This window comes from Bos grunniens, chromosome 17 (assembly GCF_055505025.1).
Source record: "Bos grunniens cultivar Pamir isolate PY7600 chromosome 17, Bosgru_T2T1.0, whole genome shotgun sequence".
NCBI lineage: Eukaryota > Metazoa > Chordata > Mammalia > Artiodactyla > Bovidae > Bos > Bos grunniens.
In genome coordinates this window covers 71,280,112-71,302,742 of record NC_141181.1, presented here as the reverse complement: position 1 = coordinate 71,302,742, position 22,631 = coordinate 71,280,112, and the positions used below count along the sequence as shown (strand labels likewise).

At 49.7% G+C, this 22,631-nt stretch overlaps 1 protein-coding gene and 1 long non-coding RNA gene across 24 annotated transcripts in view; one reads left to right on the top strand and one right to left on the bottom strand.

The window, feature by feature from the left end:
• Positions 1 to 22,631, bottom strand: part of LOC147355818 (immunoglobulin lambda-1 light chain-like) — a 340,682-nt gene that overhangs the window by 93,356 nt on the left and 224,695 nt on the right. The window lies entirely within an intron of this gene.
• LOC147355828 (uncharacterized) lies at positions 7,023 to 16,509 on the top strand. Of its 5 annotated transcripts, XR_015144818.1 has the most exons (5): positions 7,023 to 9,535; positions 10,007 to 10,083; positions 10,956 to 12,891; positions 14,731 to 14,866; positions 16,214 to 16,509. It is a non-coding gene; the product is annotated as an uncharacterized LOC147355828 (long non-coding RNA). The 5 variants fall into 5 exon arrangements; XR_015144819.1 differs by having other exon boundaries at positions 7,023 to 9,010; positions 9,393 to 12,891; XR_015144817.1 differs by having other exon boundaries at positions 7,023 to 10,083.

Here is a 22,631-nt window from a genome sequence, read left to right as displayed (position 1 = left end):
TAAAATCTGATAGAAACAAGGGGTTCTGAGTTAAAATCGACAGAAACGAGGTAATGAGGTAAAATCTTAAAGAAACTAGGGTATATTCAGGTACATACAGACAGAAATTAGAAGCTTCTGAGAGAAAAATCTAACAGAAAATAAAGGGATCTGTGGTAAAATCTGAAAGAAACTTTGGGATCATGAGGTAAGATCTGCAAGAAACTAGGGGGTTCAGAGGTAAAATCTGACAGACACTAGGGGGTTTTCAGGTAAAATGTGAAAGAAACTAGGGCTTTCTGAGGTAAAATCTGAGAGAAACTAAGGGGTCCTCAGGTAAAACTGACAGAAACTAAGGGCTCTTGAAGTAAAATCTGAGAGACTAGGGATGTCTGAAGTAAAATCTGACAGAAACTAGGGCTCCTGAGACAAAATGTCAGAGAACCTAGGAACTAGGGGGTCCTGAGGTAAAATCTGAAAGAAACTCGGGGCTCCGGAGGTAAAATCTGACATAAACTAGGGACTCCTGAGATAAAATCAGGAACGAGGGGTTCCCAAGGTAAAATCTTACAAAAATTAGGGACTTCAGAGGCAAATACTGACAGAAACTAGGGGCGGCTGAGGTAAAATCTGACTGAAGCTCAGGATTTCTGGGGTTAAAATCTGACAGAAACTAAGGGTTGCTGAGCTAAAATCTAAAAGCATCTAGGGGGCTCCTGAGGTAAAATCTGACAGACACTAGGGAAATCTGAGGTAAATTCTGACAAAAAAATCTGACAGAAACTTGGGACTCCTAAGGTAGTTCTGACTAACTTGGGGCTCCTGAGATAAAATCGTACAGAATCTAGAGGCTCCTGGGGTAAAAATCTGACAGAAACTTAGGAGATCTGAGGTAAAATCCAGCAGAACATAGGAGCTCCTGAGGCAAAATCTGACAGAAACTCGGGGCTCCTGGGGTAAAATCTGACAGAAAGTCAGGACTGCTAGGTAAAATCTGACAGAAACTGGGGTTCCTGAGGTAATTTCTGACAGGAACTAGGGGGTCCTGAGGTAAAATCTGACAGAAACTCAGGGCTCCTGAGGTAAAATCTGACATAAACTAAGGGCTCCTGAGATAAAATCTGTCAGGGACAGGGGGTTCCTGTGGTAAAATCTCATAGAAACCTGGCACTCCTGAGGTAAATTCTGAACGGAAACTCTGCAATTCTGAAGTAAAATTTGACAACCTAGGGGCTCCTGAAGGAAAATCTGACAGAAACACGGGGCTCCAGAGGCAAAGTCTGACAGAATGTAGGGGCTCCTGAGGGAAAATCTGAGAGAAATTTGGGACTTTGAGGTAAAAATCTGACAGAAACTAGGGGCTCCTGAGGTAATTTCTGACAGGAACTAGGGGGTCTTGGAGTAAAATCTGACAAAAACTAGGGGCTTCTGTGGTAAAATCTGACAGAAACTAGGGGCTCCTGAGGCAAAACCTGACAGAAACTTTGGCTCCTGAGGTAATTTCTGACAGGAACTATGGGCTCCAGAGTTAAAATCTGACAGAAACCTGGGGATTTGAGGTTAAAAACTGACAAAATTTAGGGGCTCCTTAGGTAAGACCTGACAGAAACAAGGGCTCGTATGGTAAAATCTGACAGAAACTCTGGGCTCCAGACATAAAATCTGACAGAAACTCACAGTTCCTGAGGTGAAATCTGACAGAAACTCGGGGATCTGGAGGTAAATAAACTCTGAAAGAAACTTGGGTCTCCTGAGTTAAAATCTGACATATACCCAGGGCAACTGAAGTCAAAACTGACAGAAACTTTGGGCTCCTGTGCTAAAATATGACAGAAACTTTGTGCCCCTGAAGTAAAATCTGAGAAAACCTAGGTGTTCCTGAGGTAAAATCTGACAGAAGCTTGGACGTCCTAAGGTAAAATCTGACAGCTCACAAGGAGTCCTGAGGAAAAATCAGACAGAAACTCACAAGGCATGAGGGACAATCTGAGCAAACCTAGGGGCTCCTGAGTTAAAGTCTGATAGACACTTGGGGTTCCTAAGGTAATATCTGATAGAAACTACGGGCTCCTGGGATAATATTTGACAGAACCCAGGGGCTCTTCAGGCAAAATCTGACAGAAATCAGGGCTCCTGAGTTAAACTGTGACAGAAACTAGGGGCTCCTTAGGTAAAATCTGACAGAAACATGTGGTTCCTGAGGTAAAATTTGACAGAAACTTGGGGTTCCTGAGGTATAATCTGACATAAACTAGCAGCTTCAAAGGTAAAAATCTAACAGAAACTAGTGGCACCCGAGGTAAAATCCGATTGAAACTACAAGCTTCTGAGGTAAAATCTGACAGAAACCAGGGACTCCTGAGGTAAAATCTGCCAGAAACTCGGGGCTTCTGAGGTAAAAGCTGACCTAGGTTCTCCTGCAGTAAAATCTGACAGAAATTAGGGGCTCCTGAGCAATATCTTACAAACCTAGGGGCTTCTGAGGTAAACTCTGACAGAACCTTGTTGTCCTAGGCTGTGACTATATTTGTGTGAAAAATTAGAACAGGCAGGAAGTCCATGAGTGATTTACAGGACTGAAATACTAGGGAGAGTTGTTGACTGGAAATGGACGATGTATTTCTCTTATGAGGAGGAAAATATTCTAAAGATAGAGTGTTCGTGGATGTTCAAATTTGAGAATGTATTATAAACCATAGGATCATTCACCTTAAAATGATGTATATTATGGATTGTGAATTGTATATAACAGAGACTATGAAGATTCTGATGCTGATAGATACAAATCAGTCTCAAATGATTCAGAAAATAAATGTTTTGCATCCAGAGCATGTGCTGTGTGAAGGTAGGTGTGTGTGTTTGTAAACTTATAAATTCAGGAAGAGAGTGTGAGAAAACAGGATATAAGAAAAGCAAATATAGCAACGTTTAAAACATAGTGAAATTTCTGAAAGCTCCTGTATAGAACCTCTAAAATTTTATTGAAGTTTGTAATTACTACAAAACAAACAAAAACAAAACAAAACAAAAAAAACCCAGCAAAACCAAATGAAAGCCTGAGTTTAGGAGTGTCAGGAAGCATTTAACAGGAGGCTTCCTGTGTGCTGTTTTGGATCTGCCATGAATCCTCTGTTCCTTATTAAAATTAAGAGGAGTGGCAAACAGCTCCCGGGGCTGAGGAATGCATGCATTTCCTTCCTTAGTTTTTCCATATGATGATAGGTAACTATTTACGACCCTCTTCCTTTATATGAACCAAAGGGCAAAAGTGATTATTTACAACCCTCTCTCTTTGATACAGATTGCCTTATGTTTCCTTGATAATCTGTAAGTCTGGACTTTTGATCTTTTTCTGAACAGAGCTACCTTGTAAGACAGTATATATACCCACACTATGTTGAATAAAACACCCTCGTTCCATCAGAGCTTGGGTCCCCTTGTCTTTCTTTTTCTCTCTCTTTCTCTCTCTCTCAGGCTAATTCTTTGGAGCGCAGAAGCCTGCTGAGCTCACTTTCTAGTCTGGGCTTGCAAGACCCTCGCAAGAGGGCGCCCTGTGCCTGCGTGAAGCAGTGCAAGCCCTGTGTCAAGGGCTTTACTGGTTTTCTGCGTAAACCAAGGAATATCAGCCTCTTTCTCTCTCTCTTTTACTTTCTTATCGTCGACTCCGGACCACCATGTTCCAGTCCATTAAAGGACCTCAACATAGGAGAAAGGGTTAGTCCCTTCTGACTGAGTCCAAAGGATGTATTGGTCTCACTTCCCCATGAACTTGGAGCACTGTGTACTATATGAGTTGCAGTAATAAACAGCTTCACCCTCAGCCTGTGTGGCCCAATTCCTAACAGGCCACAGACCTGTACCTGTTGAAGACCTCCATGAAAATGGATGGACTAACTTGTAAGTGCATTATAAACCACTGAACTCTACACCTTATAAGTGGACTTCCCTGGTGGCTCAGATGGTAAAGCGTCTGCCTACAGTGCGGGAGAGCTGGGTTCGATCCCTGGGTCAGGAAGATCCTCTGGAGAAGGAAATGGCAACCCACTCCAGTACTCTTGCCTGGAAAATCCCATGGACAGAGGAGCATAGTAGGCTACAGGCCATGGGGTCGCAAAGAGTGGGACATGACTGAATGACTTCACTTCACTTCTTCTATACCTTAAATGAGGACTGTCATTTGATGTGAACACTGTTTAAAATAAATGTACTAAGCCTTAGATGGCGATTGAATGCAACTGAAACCCGATTCAGGAAATGAATGTTTTGTTTGCCATGTGTGAGTGTGCTGAGTATGCACACTAATGGATGTGTATATTCATGTGCACATTCAACTACATATACAGATGTGGGGAGAGAAAATGAGAGCTAAAATCAGATAATGGGACTCAAGTATGGTAAAGTGTTAAGTATAGATGGATCTGGGGAAAGGATACGAATCAGTTCTTTTTGAAATCTAATTCATTTAAGTTTGTAATTGTTGACAAATAAAATGATAACAAAGAAGGAACAAATGAAAGTTTGCAAGTAGGTGTGAAGGTATTTGAGGGACCGGATGCAAAGAGCCCACTCTTTAGAAAAGACCCCGACAGTGGGAAAGATAGAAGGCAGGAGGAGAAGGGATGACCGAGGAAGAGAGGGTTGGATGGCATCATAGACTCGATGGACATGAGTTTGAGCAGGCTCTGAGAGATGGTGAAGGACAGGGAGGCCTGGGAAAATGAAGTCCATGGAGCTGTAAGAGTCGGACACTACTAAGCAAATGAACGACAGCAGTGGAGGTTTTGGTCTCACTTCCCCCTAAGCTTGGACCACTGTGCACAGTGCTATCACTTCTAGGAGAGCTCCAATAGTAATCAGCCTCGTCCTCAGCCTGGAGCCCAGAGATGGTCAGGGTGGCTGTGTTTCCGGACTTAGAGCCAGAGAACCGAGCAGGGATCCCTGAGGGCCGTTTGCTGACATTACATATCAGAGTTTTGGGGGCTGAGCCCGGGAGCTGTTGGTACCAGCCCGCACCATTATAACTCCCTACGTCACAGCTGGTCCCAGCACAGGAGATGGTGACCGTCTGTTCCAGATTCCCAGACACTGAGGAAGGCTGAGTCAGGCTAGACGGGGCCCAGGACCCTGCAAAGAGGAGAAACACACTCTGGTCAGATCCCTGCTGGAACCCAGGTCACCCTGAAGAAAAGACACCAGGGATCCGTCAGAGATCCCCGGGGTCCCTTCCCTGGAGGCCTCACCTGAGCCCTGAGTGAGGATGGTGGTGAGGAGCAGAGCCCAGGCCATGGTGGAGATGCCCCAGATGCTGCCTTCTGAGCCCGCATCTCTGGGCCTGGTCCCATACCTCTCTTATCCCCTCTACCAGAGGAGGGCGGGGTCCCCATGCAAATCTGCTTCCTGCATCTGCCCCTCCTCATTCTCTTCTCACCTCTGGCCTGGCCCTGGACACTAGAGTCTCTATGTCCGTGGACAGCAGGTCTCCTCTGAGAGGATGGAAATGCTTGGATACACCATCCTTAGTCAGGACACTGACTATTACTGGTCCAGGAAATGGGGCCCTCCTGGATGGTCCCTGATGTCCCGATTGGGAGTCAAGATGTCTTTGGCTGATAATCTGGTAATCACTCTCTGGGTTTTGTGGGTGAAGGTGAGGACAGGGGCCAGAGGGGCTGGGGTTTCTTAGAGATTCAGTCCTGTCTCCTCCTGTCACTGCAGGAGACCTGGGGGTGTCCATCCCCTCCTTATACTATCCCCATAGCACCATGATTCCTCTGCCCCCTGTCTCGGCCTCTGCTGGGCTCTGAGTTTGAACCCTGGGACCTTAATTGGTCTTTGTATAATAGGAAAGGGCCTATGAAGCAGAGCAGGTTGAGGACATTTCACCCCAATTCGCGCTTAGAGGCTCAGGAGGTGGCAGCAGAGGGCTTCATACAGGTCAGGAAACCACACCAGAACCTCCCTAAACCCGGGCAGGGCTTCACTGCCCCCTGGTGGCCTCAGAGGGTAAGGACGGTTGCCCCAGGGAGGCAGCTGAGTGGGGTTGACCCCTCAACTCTGACCCCTCCACCTTCTCTTGTCCTCCTTCCAACTCTAGCCAACCTGTCCGCCCTTATCCCCTCCATGCTCCAGTCACTTTATTCAGAAACTCCTTTCAAATGAAATGTTGGCGGGGCCAACACACACCAGGAGACCCTGTCCCTCCCGCAGGTCATTCCTGCTTGTCGGGGCCACCTTTTCCCAGCGGTAGATCTGGACATGGAGGTGAGGAGATGGTGGAACTGAAACCAATCCCAGCCAGGAGGAATCCTGGATGAGAAACCTGGGGCACAGAACATGTACGCCACCTTCTCAAAGTGCTGAAAGGAAACATCGCCCAGTGGGACACGGAGAGTCAGCAGGACCGAGAATGACCTGAAGGAGAGCAGGAGAGCAGGGTGAGGCTCTGGGCACAGGACCGTGGGGTCAGGGTTCCCTAAAGGGTGCAGCTCCCGGAACATGGTTCCCTGGAGGCCTGGCCTGTGCCCTGAGCAGGACGAAGGGGGGTGGGGCCAAGCCAAAGCCACCGTGGACACACCCAGGATGCCTCCTCCTAGGACTCCCACCAGGGACGGGGCTCTCTTAATCCCCTCGTGTTCTGAGGTGAAGGGGTGCCTCCAGACACATGAGCTCCTGAACCCCAGCTCTGGGCCTCCTGGTTGCTCTCTCCTTTCTGGGCGTGGCCTCTCCCTCAGATGAGGAGGAGGGGCGGGGTCAGGGTGATTCCCTCTGCACATTCCCTGGGCTGAGCCTGCATCACCAAGCTCAGCAGCACCCTTGCAGGGACCCCCACTCTCCATCCCCTCACACCCCCGGGAAAGCCCCCACCCTGCCCTCTACAATGCACACCCTGAATGGTGCCACCCACCCTAGAAGGTCTTGCCTCTCCCTTCCTTTCCTGACTTCCCAGCAGGACACAAAGACTGACCCTGATGTCTCTAGAAGCTTCCTCTGTTGACCATCTGTCACAGCTGATGCAGGGCCCTCAGGTGTATGAGGCTGTCTTCTACTTGGGGGGCAGTAGGGCCATTCTCTCAGGAAGTGTCAGTGTGGGCGCTGAGCTGGCCCGTATGTGGTCCCCGCCTGGTTCTTCTCCTGATTCTGCCGCGTTTTCACTCTGAATGGGGCCACCTGGAGAGACCCTCCCTCACACCTCCTTGTCCTCCACAAAGAGCAGGTGCATCTCAGCCCTGGGCCCACAAGAGCAGCCAGACGACACAGGGACAGAAGAGCCCGGGGACGAGCATCTCCTCCTGGCTCCGGACAGAAAGCGGACCCCTGCCTGAGGGCAGGGCAAGGGCCGGACCAACACTGTGAGGCTGCTTCCAGACATCTGTCCTCCTTCACTGACCCAGCTCGTCCCTAGACCGCCCCGTCTGTCCTCTCTTCCTAGCTCGTCCCTAGACCGCCCCGTCTGTCCTCTCTTCCTGCTTGGACACCCATGTTGGAGACACAGAACTCACTGGCTTTCCTCCTCTGATTTTCCAGGACATTTTATACTTCCTTTCATTTCTTCCTGAAGGCAGGCTCAGCTCTTGATTCTTTCAGAATGAATATAAAGTGAGTATCACAGTTGTTACAAAAGATAGTATCTGAATTTCCTATGGCCTAGTATTTAGGACTTGGAGTTTTCACTGACATAATGCTGGGTTCAATCCCTGTTCAGGGTACTAAGATCCCACAAGCCCCACAGGGTTGCATATAATAGTAATAATAATAATAATAATAATAATAATACCAACTCAAAGTGCATATTCAAAAACTACAGCAATATAGGTGATCAACAAAATAAAATGCTTAACAGATTAGATAACATAGAGTAAATAATACAGGAGATTTACAAGTGGCCATTCCAGGAAAAAGTTATGATGGAGTTCTCTGCATTAGCTTTAAATTTTCATCTAGGTTCATAGTTATTCCAAGATAAAATAATAGCAAAGAATAAATAATCCTGAGTTTAGAGGTGAAGGGGCTTGAGTTAGCTCGGAGGACGTTGTGGTCTCACTTCCCCATGAACCTGGACCACTGTGCAAATGGTTGCTGCTTCTGTCTGAGCCACAGTGATAATCAGCCTCGTCCTCAGCCTAGAGCCCAGAGACAGTCAGGGAGGCTGTGTGTCCAGGCTTGGAGCCAGAGAAGTGATCAGGGATCCCTGAGGGTCGTTTACTGACAGCATAAATCAGCAGTGTGGAGCCGTGCCCAAGTGCTGCCAGTACCAATCTACAGAGTTATAACCATGATGTCACTGCTGGTCTCAGAACAGGAGCTGGTGACCGTCTGTCCCAGATTCCCAGACACTGAGGGAGGCTGAGTCAGGCCAGACTGGGCCCAGGACCCTGCAAAGAGGAGAAACACACTCTGGTCAGTTCCCTGCTGGGGCCCAGGTCATCCTGAGGACAAAGACACCAGGGATCAGTCAGGTCCCCGGAGTCACTTCCCTGGAGGCCTCACCTGTGCCCTGAGTGAGGACGGTGATGAGGAGCAGAGCCCAGGACATGGTGGAGATGCCCCAGATGCTGCCTTCTGAGCCCACAGCCCTGGGCCTGGTCCCCAGACCTCTCATCCCTTGCATGGAGGGGCCCCCATGCAAATCTGCTTCCTGAACCTGCCTCTTCTCATTCTGTCCTCACCTCTGACCTGGCCCTGGATACTGAGTCTCTGTGTCCTGGAAGGAGGTTATAACTCCAGGGATTAAAACTTTGTGACACATGAGATGACATGTAGATAAAGGGCTCAGATGGTAAAGAATCTGCCTACACTGCAGGAGACACTATCCCTGGGTTGGGAAGATTCCCCTGGAGAAGTGTATGGCTACCCACTCCACTATTCTCACCTGGAGAATTCCATGGACAGAGAAGCCTGGCGGGCTACAGTTCATGGGGTCTCAAAGAGTTGGACACGACTGAGCCACAAATTTTTTTGTTTTTAGATACAGGAACATGAATTTTTTTTTCACTGGTTGGCAGAGAGAGAAAGACTAGAGGAAGCCCCTCAGGTAATGAGCACCAGGACCTTCAGCGTCTCTTCCTGGATGTGACTGAGTCTCTGGGACCCTCAGAGATGGGCCAATCCCCATCGCCCTCTGCTGGAAGCTAATCTTCGAGGTCTCTATTGTGGGGACAGAGACAAGCCCAGCAGGGGAAACTTCTGCTGTTTGCTGAGTGGCTGGTGGGACCCCTAGCTGCAGCCTTGTCCCATCTTCACCTCCCCCAATCCGCCACCTCTTTGTTCTAAAGCATCTGCACTGTCAAATCCAGGAGCAGATCCTTGACTGAGCAGCCCCTACCCCAGGCCCCAGCGAGCTCCAGGTGCATACTATTCTTCCTGTGGGGGCAGCAGGCACAGTGCTGGCAGAGGGACTTTCTTTTATGATTCAGGAGCTGGCTTCCCACCCAGGAGACCGTCTACCCCTTGGAATCTGTCCCTCTGTGTCCCACTAACATGGACATCAGCCCTGTCCCAGGAAGAGACAGCCATCGACGGCGTTACGGTCACAGTTTCTCATCCAGAAGATGGAGAAGTAACCTTGGGGTCCAGGGAGCACTGAGCAGATTGTGGGGAGGGACAGGTTTAGGAAAGTCACCCTGAAAATGGTTCTTGATGTCAGGCTCCTTTGTGAGTCAAGCTTGGGTGGATTCTGACATAAGCAGATAGGAGCAATGTCAGGAGGAAGTTGAGGGACACAAATCTACCCAGTTTTCAGACAGGCATCTGTGTGGCTATTATGGGAGGTGTCCCAAGAGCAAGTCCAAGTTTGTGTAAATGACCTGACATCAAAAGCACAGTTCACACCAAGCTGATTGGAATTAACTCCCTGGACTCAAACAGGTAGAGAGTCTGATTTTATAAAGTGTCAACACAGGGGACTCTATCCCCACAGAGCAAATCCCTGCTTCCTTCCCTGGTGGGTGGAGGGGACCCAGGAGTGCTGGTTAGTGTGTGTTAGTTAGTGTGTGTGACTGTGTATATATGTGTGTGTGTGTTTCTTCAGAGCACAGCCTGTGTTTGTGCATAACCAGGAACTGATGGCGAGAGGTTGGGTTTCCTTGATCTGCGTCCTGAAATCGGGTAAGGAATACAAAAAGGATTTGTGTAGAGAACACTTACCAGTCTGAGAGCAATGGCCTCAGAAAGACAAGCCTTCAAAACTCCCTTGGTTTGATCCTGGGAATGAGATTTCAGGAAGGGTCCAGCTATTCCCCAATAAGAATGACCCCTTGTCCAAACTGTCCTGCAAACTTACGCTTTATGCTAGACCTCTGACCACCCCTTGGAAGTCTGGAATTTCTGTAGAGGCCAGACACAGGATACCTAGGAGACTGAGGGCAGAAAAGGACCTTGAGGGTCTGTCTGATGAGCTGCCCTGGGGCACAGCTCTTCTCAGGCTTTGTCACAACTCAGTGCAGGGTTGAAGCCCTTCCAGTGGCTGCAATAAGAAAGACCTCCTGGAAGCTTCTCCTGGTTTCCTTGACCTTCACCTCATCCAGCATTGACCTTGGCTTATTTTGCTTTGTCTCCAGTCCCTGAAGGAGATCACAACCACCAGAACAATTGTCTATTGAGAATCTTCTTAGTTGTCAAAAAATGGGGGTTTTCAAAGAACTTTTACGATGTGCCTTGTGCTTAGTCTCTCAGTTGTGTTGGACTCGTCTGTCCGTGGGAACTTGGAAAACCAAGCCGTTCCTGCTGTGCAGTGTCCCTCTCACGGGTCATACTCTACACTCAGCCTAGAAACCTGCCAGGGCCTGATTCGAGTTGTTGCTTTAGAAGAAAAGGGTGGCTTTGCAGATGGAGGTCCTCAGGACAATCAGCAGAGCTTGCACTATTGATTTCTCGGGAACTGTGACCTTTTCCTCAGACCATGCACCCACTCAGATGCAGCTCAAAGAGGAGTAACAAAAACCATGAAAACACCCCTTCCTCTTCTCCTCAACCCTCAGAAGGCTCCTCAGGTGCCCTCTCATCTGCCAACGCTTCAAGATCAGATGGAGACAAGCAACCAGCAGAGTCAGAGCAACAGGGAGCCTGTGACCTCAGGTGGGTTTTGGTCTCACTTCCCCATAAGCTTGGACCACTGTGCACACTACCACCACTTTTATATGAGCTACAGTAGTAGTCGGCCTCGTCCTCAGCCTGGAGCCCAGAGACGGTCAGGGTGGCTGTGTTCCCGGACTTGGAGCCAGAGAACCGAGCAGGGATTCCTGAGGGCCGTTTGCTGACATTATATATTAGAGTTTTGGGGGCTGAGCCCAGGAGCTGTTGGTACCAGCCCACACCATTATAACTCCCTACGTAACTGCTGGTCCCAGCACAGGAGGTGATGACAGTCTGTCCCAGATTCCCAGACACTGAGGGAGGCTGAGTCAGGCCAGACTGGGCCCAGGACCCTGCAAAGAGGAGAAACACACTCTGGTCAGATCCCTGTTGGAACCCAGGTCACCCTGAAGACAAAGACACCAGGGATCAGTCAGAGATCCCTAGGGTCCCTTCCCTGGAGGCCTCACCTGAGCCCTGAGTGAGGAGGGTGACTGGAAGCAGAGCCCAGGCCATGGTGGAGACGCTCCAGATGCTGCCTTCTGAGCCCGCAGCCCTAGGCCTGGTCCCCAGACCTCTCATCCCTTCCCCCAGGGGAGGGCGGGGACCCCATGCAAATCTGCTTCCTGAACCTGCCCCTCCTCATTCTGTCCTCACCTCTGACCTGGCCTGGACACTAGAGTCTCTATGTCCCTGGACAGCAGGGCTCCTCCGAGAGGATGGAAACTCTTGGACACGTTGTCCTTAGTCAGGACACTGACCATTACAGCCCAGGAATTGTGGCCCTCTTGGGAGGTCGTCCCTGTCCACTCTGAGAGTCACCATGTCCTTGGCTGATAATCCTGACAATCACTCTCTGGGTTTTGAGGGTGGAAGGTGAGGTCCCCTGAGGAGCTGGAGTTACTTAGAGTTCAATTCCATCTCCTCCCAGCACCACAGGAGATCTGGGGTGTCCATCTCCTCCCCCAGTTGTCCCTTCACAGGACGGACCCCCTGTAGTCCTGTCCCCTGCCTCAGCAGGGCTCTGAAGATGAGCCCTGAGAACTTTATTGTTGGTTGTAGTCCAGGCCTCATAAAACAGAACAAATGGGTCACTGCAGCCCACATTCCCTTAGGGGGCTCAGAAGCCAGCAGCTGGGGCTTCACGCAGGTAAGGAAGCCACACCAAAACCTCCCCACACCCAGGCCTTTGCTGCCCCCTGGTGGCCTCAGATCCCACTGACACCATTACAGTCAGGGAGCATGTAGTCAGGGATCCCCCAGATGCCACGGGATCCTGGGACCGCGGTCTCTCTGTCACCTCCGTCATCCCCACTGGGACACACAGCTATCAGACAGGTGCAGCCTCTCACCAGAATATGCACGAGGGGCCAGGACTCAGAACCCTGTTTGGTGTTCAGTAGCTAAGACCCTTCCTGGCAGTGCTGTGCCTGGCTTCTGTGGGGTGCTGGGATGGGTCATGACCCTGTTCTGGTCAAGGTGATTCGATCATGAAGATACTGACCTGTGCATTTATAGGAAAGGAAAAAAGATAAAAAGCAAAGATTTTTAAAAATAATAATGATGAGAATATTATAATTAGATTGAGCTTTCTAGTAGGAGGACTGGATTAGTCAGGGTTCTCTAGGGAAACAAAACAAATAGAAATATATACATACATATATTTAGTGAGGGATTTTTTAAAGGTTTATTTATTTATGTATTTGTTATTTTATTTTTCATTTTTGGGTGCGCTGGGACTTCCTGCTGTGCTTGAGATATTTCTAGATACGGCGAGCGGGGCAGCGCTCTAGCTGCGGTGCGCGGGCTCCTAGTTGCTTCCTGTGCAGCGTGGGCTCTCGGGTGAGTGGGATTCAGTAGTTGCGCCTCCCGGCTCTAGAGCAGAGGCTCGGTACCTGTGGCTCCCTGGCTAGGTTGCTCCGTGGCACGTGGGGTCTTACTGGAACAGGGATTGAACCCTTGTCTCCTGCACTGGCAGGTGGATTCTTCAACCGTGGACCGTTAGAGAAGTCCCTGTAATGGAGGATTTTATGTATGGAATATATATATATATATTATATTTATATAAATATAATTATATATAGAAATATGTACATAGAGAGATTATTGTTGATTATTGAGCAGGCAAGTCCCAGGAGCTGCTCGCCTCCTGCTGTATAGCCTGGGTCCTAACAGGCCACAGAGCTGTGCTGGGGGGGGAACCCCTGTCTTAAGGCAATGGAAGTGGCTGGACCGTGGGGTGATAATGAATGGACTAACTTGTAAATGCATTATAAACCACTGAACTCTACACCTTAAAATGATGACTGCCATTTTAAGTGAACTCTGTCTAAAGTCAATGTACTAAGCCTTAGATGAGGACGGATGCAACCTCTTTCCAAAGGTTTCGAAAATGAATGCTCTGTTTCCGTGTGTGTGTGTGTGTGTTAACTATACATACTTATGGACACGTACATCCATGTACACATTCAACTACATGTATATATACAGTGAGAATTGAGGCTTTTAAACTGTGGTGTTGGAGAAGACTCTTGCAAGTCCCTTGAACTGCAAGGAGAGCAAACCAGTCAATTCTAAAGGATATCAATCCTGAATATTGATTAGAAGGACTGATGCTGAAGCTGAAGCTCCAATACTTTGGCCACATGATGCGAAGAGCCGACTCCTTAGAAAAGACCCTGATGCTGAAGAAGATTGAAGGCAGGAGGAAAAGGGGGTGATAGAGGATGAGATGGTTGGATGGCATCCCAGACTCAATGGACACGAGTTTGAGCCAGCTCCGGGAACAGGGAGGGACAGGGAAGCCCGGTGTGCTGCAGTCTGTGGGGTCCCAAAGAATCGAACATGACTGAGAGACTGAAAAGCAATAGAGAGGGAATAAGAGATAAGCTGATATAATGAGAAATAAATATTGGAAAATGTTAAATGTGGATGAATCTGGGGAAAGATATGAAGTAGATCTTTCTGAAATCTCTAATTCAATTAAGTTTACAATGATTGTCAAATAAAATAATAACAAACAGGAGACCAATGAAGCCCTGCAATCAGGAGTTGAAGGTGCTTGAGGGAGCTCAGAGGTGGTTTTGGTCTTAGTTCCCCTTGACCTTGGATCACTGTGCAAATTGCGTCCACTTCCATGTGAGCCACAATAAGAGTCAGCCTGGAGCCCAGAGGTGGCCAGGGTGTTCCCAGAGTTTGAGCCTGAGAAGCAAACAGGACCCCTGAGGACCTTTTACTGACATCATAAATCAGAGATTTTAGGGCAGAGCCTGGGCTCTCCTGATACAAAGACACAAGGGATTAACCAGAGGTCTCCAGGGTCCCTTCCCTGGAGGCCTCACCTGAACCCTGAGTGACGAAGGGAAGAAGGAGCAGAGCCCAGGCCATGGTGGAGATGCCCGGACGCTGCCTTCTGAGCCTGCAGCCCTGGATCTGGTCCCCAGACCCCTCTCATCCCCTCCCCCAGAGGAGGGCGGGCCCCCATGCAAATCTGCTTCCTGCCCCTGCCCCTCCTCATCCCTCTGCTCACCCTCCTCTGACCTGGCCCTTTGTTCTAGATACTTCTGCAGCCCTGGACAGCAGAGCTTCCTGAGAATTAACTCTTTCACATGTTGAGTGAAAACAGAACGAGTCTTTGACAGGATGTGGGGAATGAACCCGGGGTTTCCTATCTTTCCACAGGTCATCATGGTTCCTGGGGGAGGAATCCCAGAATGTCCCCTCTGGGCTGATGCAGCAAAGAAGAGAACTGGGGCCCCGATGGCTGAAAGATCCATTTTCCCTCCCTTACAGGAGTCAAACGCGGAGCTAGGAACAAGTATCCCCTCAACTTCTGTTTTTATTTTTTATTTTTTTGGCTCTCTTGGGTCTTCAATGTGGCTTCTGAGCCCTTTAGTTGGGGTTCGTGGAGTTAGTTGCTCTATGGCCTGTGGGATCTAAGTCACTGACCATGGATGGAAGCTGCATCCCTTGTATTGTGAGTCTGATTCTTAACTGCTGGACCACATGGGAAGCCCTCCTCAACTCCTTTTTTAAAAAAAAAAAATTGTTTTTGCAGAGCTGTTCCGGGCAGTACAGTGGTTAGGATTCCACACCAATACTGCAGGGGGGCTTGGGTTTGATCACTGGATGGGGAAGGAAGATGCTGCATGTCATGCAGTGTGGCTAAAAAAAAATTTTTTTATAAATAAACTTTTTAAAAAGGAGAAAAAACAAATATTTATTGAAGTATAGTTGATTTACACTGTAGTGTTAATTTCTCCTGTACAGCTAAGTGATTCAGTCATATGAACATACACATTTTTTATCACATCCTTTTCCATTATGGATTATCACAGGATATTGAATACAGCTCCCTATGCTATGCTGTAGGACGTTGGTGTTCATCCATTCTGTGGACAATAGATTTGCTAGTCCCAAAGTCCCAATCTGTGCATCCCGGCTCCCCAGCTCCTCCTTGTCCCCCTCCATGGGGAGGGTCGTCATGCTCCCCTCCGTCTTCTCTCTACAGTGCTCTGAGACCCAAGTCTGAGCCCTGGGCCATTTATTAGCACTTCTGAAGATGACTTATTGGAGCATAAACATTTTGATACATAAAAGGGGTCCATGGGAAGCAGTTCTAGACACTTCATATCGAACAGTATAAGTCACAAGTACCTTTGCCAAGCCCTGGCCCTTGCTGCCTCCTGTGGCTGCCTGCATGTTTAGCTGCGGTGTTGTGTCTGACTCTGCTACCCTGCAGACAGTAGCCCAGGCTTCCCAGGTGACTCAGCTGGTAAAGAATCCGCCTGCAATGTAGGAGACCCTGGTTCTATTCCTGGGTCGGAAAGTTCCCCTAGAGAAGGGATAGCTACCCACTGCAGTATTCTTGGGGTGGCTCAGACAGTAAAGAATCTGCCCACAATGCAGGGGACCTGGGTTCGATCCCTGGGTTGGGAAGATCCCCTGGAGGAGGGCAGGGCAACCTACTCCAGTATTCCTGCCTGGAGAATCCCATGGACAGAGGAGCCTGGCGGGCTACAGTCCACAGAGTCGCAGTGTCCGACACGACTGATGTGATTTCGCTCCCACACACACCCTCCCACCTCCCCCTTCCTCATTCAGCTCAGTACCAGGCCCCCTGACCCCCACTAAGCTCATTTCTTTGTCGTTTAACTCCCTCCAGGATGGGATGTGTCATCTGCTCCACCAGGTAGCCGGACCCTCACCCAAGACTGTTTAGCTCATCCCATCACAGCCTAGGCACCAGGTCACACCTGCGAGGCAAGTGTCGGTGCACAAGAGAGGTGACTCCATGGCCAGTGACGGGAAAAGCGAAAGGCTGACTCAGGGATTGAAGAAGAAAGAGGAAGATGTTTGGGGAGAACTGATTGTTTTTGATTCATGACTATTGCTTGAGTTTTAAGTGTTTTAAGCATTCTTTGTGCTTTTTTTAATAAGATTATTTTTTGATATGGATCACTCTTTAAGTCTTTATTGAATTTGTTACAATACTGGCTCTGTTTCATGTGTCTTGGCTTTTTGACCACAAGGCATGTGTGATCTTAGTTCCCCAACCAGGGACTGAATTGCACCCCTTACACTGGAAGGCAAAGCCTTAACCACTGGATGGCCAGGGAACTCCATTTTGGGGCTTTTTATTTTAGACCCTGGCTAAGATAATAATGTCTGTTATTTAAGATAATACTAAGCCCCACAGTCTGTAAGCTCAGACTCAGGAAAGCTGTCGGTGCAATTCAGTCCTGGTCCTGAGATCTGAGAACTGGAGTTGCTGATGCTCTAAATCCCAGTCTGAAGACAGAGAAAGATGAGACAACAGTGAGACAGGAAACAGGGGCAAGTTCCGCCTCCCTCTGCCTCTTGTTCTACCCAGACCTTCAATGGACTGGATGCATCTCGGCTCCTCCTTTGCTCCAAGTCCTGAGGCTTAGTACCCAGGGGAGTGGGCAGATGCCCTGGCACTGCCAGGAGGGGGCTGGGTCGAGAGACCTGCTCTTCTAGTTAAGTTTCTCTCCACACACACCTAATTGTCCCCCCTCCGCCACACACACCCCTGGGGAGGGGCCTCCTGCCCTCCTCATAGGCAAGCCCCGTGCCTGTCAGAGCCCTGAGTCTGAGTCTAGGGTGGACGGATGCTGCCCTCCCCCCAAAGGCTCCTGCCTTGCTCTCCCTCTGTGCTCATCTCTAGAGACCCCAAAAGGATTTTCTAAAATGGTGATTCCCCCAAATCTGGACATTTGGCCTTGGGAACGCACACCAGCCATCCCGGATTCTCTCCAAAACCTGCCTCATTGGTTTAATCCTGCAGCAGGCTGAGAGACCAGAGGCTGTGCAGGTATGGAATTCTTGGCAGTACAATGGTTAGGGCTCAGTACTTTGGGCCCAGGTTAAATTCCTGGTAAGAGAAGGCAATGGCACCCCACTCCAGTACTCTTGCCTGGAAAATCCCATGGACAGAGGAGCCTGGTGGGCTGTGGTCCATGGGGTTGCTAGGAGTCGGACACGACTGAGCGACTTCACTTTCACTTTTCACTTTCGTGCATTGGAGAAGGAAATGGCAACCCACTCCAGTGTTCTTGCCTGGAGAGTCCCGGAGACGGCAGAGCCAGGTGGGCTGCCGTCTCTGGGGTCGCACAGAGTCGGACACTACTGAAGTGACTTAGCAGTAAATTCCTGGTTGGGAAACTAAGATTCTGCAAGCTGTGAGGCATGGCTAAAAAAGAGAGAGAGACTGTTTTGTTGTTTCTCAGTTGTGTCTGACTCTTTGTGACCCCATGGACTATACAGTCCACGGAATTCTCCAGGCCAGAATACCAGAGTGGGTTAGCTGTTGCCTTCTCCAGGGGATCTTCCCAACCCAGGGATGAATCCAGGTCTCCTGCATTGCAGGCAGATTCTTTACTAACTGAGCTACCATGACAGAATTTTTTCATATTTCTGAAATAAATCATATTTCCAAAATAAGTAAGTTGAGGAAAAAATTATGATGGAAGTTCAGTTCAGTCACTCAGTCATGTTCGACTCTTTGTGCCCCCACGGACTGCAGCACACCAGGCTTCCCTGTCCATCACCAACTCCCAGAGCTTACTCAAATTCATGTGCATCCAGTTGGTGATGCCATCCAACCATCTCATCCTCGGTCATTCCCTTCTCCTCCTGCCCTCAATCTTTCCCAGCATCAGGGTCTTTTCCAATGAGTCAGTTCTTTGCATCAAGTGGCCAAAGTATTGGAGCTTCAGCTTCAGCATCAGTCCTTCTAGTGAACGTTCAGGACTGATTTCCTTTAGGATGGACTGCTTGGATCTCCTTGCAGTCCAAGGGATTCTCAAGAGACTTCACCAACACCACAGTTTAAAAGCATCAATTCTTCGGTGCTCAGCTTTCTTCACAGTCCAACTCTCACATCCATACATGACTACTGGAAAAACCATAGCTTTGACTAGATGGACTTTTGTTGGCAAATAATATCTCTGCTTTTTAATATGCTGTTTAGGTTGGTCATAACTTTTCTTCCAAGGAGCAAGCGTCTTTTAATTTCATGGCTGCAGTCACCATCTGCAGTGATTTTGGAGTCCCCCAAAATAAAGTCTGTCACTGTTTCCATTGTTTCCCCATCTATTTGCCATAAAGTGATGGGACTAGAGCCCTGGGATTTCTTTGGAAGGAACGATGCTAAAGCTGAAATTCCAGTACTTTGCCACCTCATGTGAAGAGTTGACTCATTGGAAAAGACTCTGATGCTGGGAGGGATTGGGGGCAGGAGGAGAAGGGGACGACAGAGGATGAGATGGCTGGATGGCATCACTGACTCGATGGATGTGAGTCTGAGTGAACTCTGGGAGTTGGTGATGGACAGGGAGGCCTGGCGTGCTGCGATTCATGGGGTCGAAAGGAGTCAGACACGACTGAGCGACTGAACTGAACTGAACTGAACTGATGGGACTAGATACCATGATCTTAGTTTTCTGAATGTTGAGTTTTAAGCCAACCTGTTCACTCTCCTCTTTCCCTTTCATCAAGAGGCTGTTTAATTCTTCTTCGCTTTCTGCCATAAGGGTGGTGTCATCTGTGTATCTAAGGTTATTGCTATTTCTCCTAGCAATCTTGATTCCAGCTTGTGCTTCATCCAGCATTTCACATAAAAGTTAAATAAGCAGGGTGACAGTATAGAGCCTTGACTTACTCCTTTCCCGATTTGGAACCAGTCTGTTCTTCCATGTTGTTCCATGTATGATGGAAGTGGTTCCCCAAAATATAGAAAACATGGCCAGTGTTATCATTTTAGTGATCATCTTCTGGATGTCTTGACACACTTCTCTACAATGTTCCCAAGTATGAATTACATGTATCCCAGGAGGGTGGGGGTCCCTGTAACTTTTACCCCTTGTTCTACATGCAGGCCTAATCTAGCGCCAGGAATAGGTGAACATTGTGAGCACCGCTTGAAGAAATAAAATGAATGAATTACAGTCATGTTTACCCCTGGGGCTGCAAGGAGAAAAAACCACTCAATCTGAAAGAAAATCAACCTTGATTATTCATCAGAAGGACTGATGCCGAAGCTGATGCTCGAAAAGACCCTGATGCTGGGAAAGATTGAGGGTGGGAGAAGAAAGGGCTACAGAGGACGAGATGGTTGGATGGCATCATAAACTCCATGGACATGAGTTTGAGCAAAACTCTGGGAGTTGGTGATGGACAGGGAAACCTGGCATGCTGCAGTCCATGGGATTGCAAAGGGTTGCACACAACAGAGCAGCTGAACGACAACAACAATTTTAAAACAGTGGTATTCTTGGTTTTTTTTTTTTGTTTTTTTTCTGTTTCCACTCTAAAATTTATGAGCATGTATCTCCTTGAGCATTGCACCAACAGCCTCTCAAGGACAAATGTTTGTTGAATGAGTCTGGATGAGAGGAAGGAGGGGAGGGCTGAGCCTCCTGTTCCAAGGTGAAAAAATTGAGTTTTTATCGGCCCTGTTTCAGGTAACAATTCCAAGTCCAGGGGAATCAACACTAAGCCCTCATTTGCATGTTCCTAAGTATCTATCCACCCATGTATCCATGTGTGTAGCTGGACACCCTAACCTCTGTTAGCTCACAGGCACAGGGATGTCTGGCGGAATGGCAGGGAGGAGGGAGGGAGGTGGTGCCTGCCTAAACAGCCATCCCTACTGCCCTGCCTTTACTCTCAGCCACCAGGACCTGCCAATGGCCTGTAGTTAAAGATTTAGGGTCACTAGGATGACAAGGACCCAGTGCCAGACCCCCACCTTCAGAAAAACACAGCTTCACCCCACCCCAACCCAGCCCCACCGCACCCAACCCCCACCCTAACGCTCCTCTCCCTGCCAGTCCGGTGGGCGTGGCCACAGGCGCCAACCCTCCCCCTCTCTCCGTGCCCTCCCCGCCTCTTAAGATAAGCCCCTTCTGGACTTCCTGGGAGACCCTACTCGCAATCGCAAGATCTCGTGCGATTTGCTCCAGGACGAAACAGGAGCTGGGATTGGTTGGGTCGCGTGGTTTCCGGACACGGCTGAGTCACTGCTTCTCTCGCCTCAGCGTTCAGCAGGGACCACGTGGCGAGGCGTGGCCGCACAAACCGTAAGTTCCCGCCTTGGGTCCCCAGCTTTCCCACAGAGTGACTTTGAGCTAGTCCCTGGTTCACCCCCACGGACCCCCAATTCTATTTGCCGCCCTAAAACGAATTATTGGGACCGGGGCCTGGAGTGAAGGCCGAAGTGGGTGAGGAGCCAGCTGGGGCCACGAGCTCTGTAAAGAGGCCGCGGAGCCATGCTGTGGACGCAATAATCCAGCGAACCAGGGTCTGCCGCCGCTTGGCACTGGACGTGGGGTCCCCTCTGGAGGTGCCAGAGCGTGGAGGGCCGAGAAAGGGACAGAAATGGGGCTGCGGGACGGTGGTCAGTGTCCTTAGAGGAGGGGCCGTTTGACCCGAGCACCAGCTCCGCCCTTCGATTGTCTGCTGGTCCAGCCGTTGAGAAATTGCTCAGATTTGGAGATAAGAGGAGACTTGCCCTCTCATGGCGGTGTTGGCTCTCCAGTTTTCAGTTTATCCTCCAGCATCCTAAATACACATGTTAACACACCGTCTTGTTTTTGGAGCATTTTGGTTCTTGCTCTCAGGCTTGAGTGGAGACGGGTGACTGAGAGGATAGAGACCAAGGAAACCAGGTGTTTGAGTACCTGAGGCCACTGTGAGCTGAACCAGTGCGGGTGAAAGTCATCTTCAGGTAAGCTGGTCCCCTTTTCCGCCTCTGGTGCCCTCTCCGTGCTGGTCATCGTGGAGCTGGGTAGCATCTGTGCCTGAGGCCCTCAGGGCAGGAGGAGGATGAGCACCCTTTAGTTTCCCAAGTCATTTTCCTAAGAGAGCTTTGGTCCTGCTGCTGTCTTAGAAGACGCAGCTGCAGCGTGTTGGGGACCCATTCCCGAAGCCACGGTTAGGTTCAGAACCTGTGCTTGGGAGGCTGGTTTCAGACCCCAGACACTTGACCCTTGTGTGGTATTGGGCGAGGGCTGGGTGGTGAGCCCAGGGAAGTTTTGCTCTCCCTAAGTGTGGGACCCCTGGGAGTGAGGTGCTCTTGGAAAGAAAGCACTCAGGCAACAGAGTGAGTCCTCTAGCTGCAGCTGGAGGAGGCCAGGGAGGCTGTGTGGCTAGACGTGGAATGGAGAAGGAGAGGGACCCCAAGGGCAAGGACAGTGTTATGCACTGGGGGTGCTGGGTAGCCCTTGGGCAGTGCTGATCCCAGCACATCTGGCTGTAACCCCCAGTATCGCTGCTGCCTCCAGACCAGAATATGTGGACCCTCTGTCCCAGAGCTGCAGACTCTTGAGTGTCTGTGTCAAGACAGACTGGGGCCAGGACCCTGAGAGGAGGAAGATGTGGAAAGAGGAGAGGTCAAGGTCATGAATCCAGGGGAGTTCAGGGCAGAGAAAAGGGTCAGCCTGGGGCTGCCAGCCAGTCCCCTTCCTGTGCAGACAGAGTGTGATCAGAGCCCAGGCCACTGTGGAGAGTCCCAGAGCTCTGCTTCTGCAGTCACAGCACCAGACCAGGGTCCCCACACCCCTCATATCTCCTGCCTCACCTATGGGAGGGGCCTCTCTGGGGCCATCTGCTCCCCAGATCCTGCCAGTGACACCCCATCAGTGACTGCCTACTTGCCCCTGTGGAGGGCAGGCAGTACTGGGAGGTTTCTTCCTGGGAGAGAGCCTGAGCCTGAGCCCTTGGAGGACAACTGTTGAGCTGAGGTAAGGTGTAAATCTAGGCCTTTCTGAATTTCTCCCCGAATATTGCGCCATTGCCCCATCCTCCTGGAAGACCTGGCAGTACCCACAGACCTGCTGAGTCCCTAGACTGTGGTGGGTGGTGTCCCCTGAAAGGAGGCTCCTGTTCTGTGCTCTAGTAGTCCCTAAGCTTTTCACTGCCCACAAACAGAGTAGGGTATTCCAGTCCTCAGAGATTTTCCTGGGCACACTGCCCTACCAGACTGGCCCAGGATGGCTTAGGGAGCTCTGGCCCTGGCCAGAGGCATCATTCCTGTGTCACTCTCCGTGCCCCGCCCCACC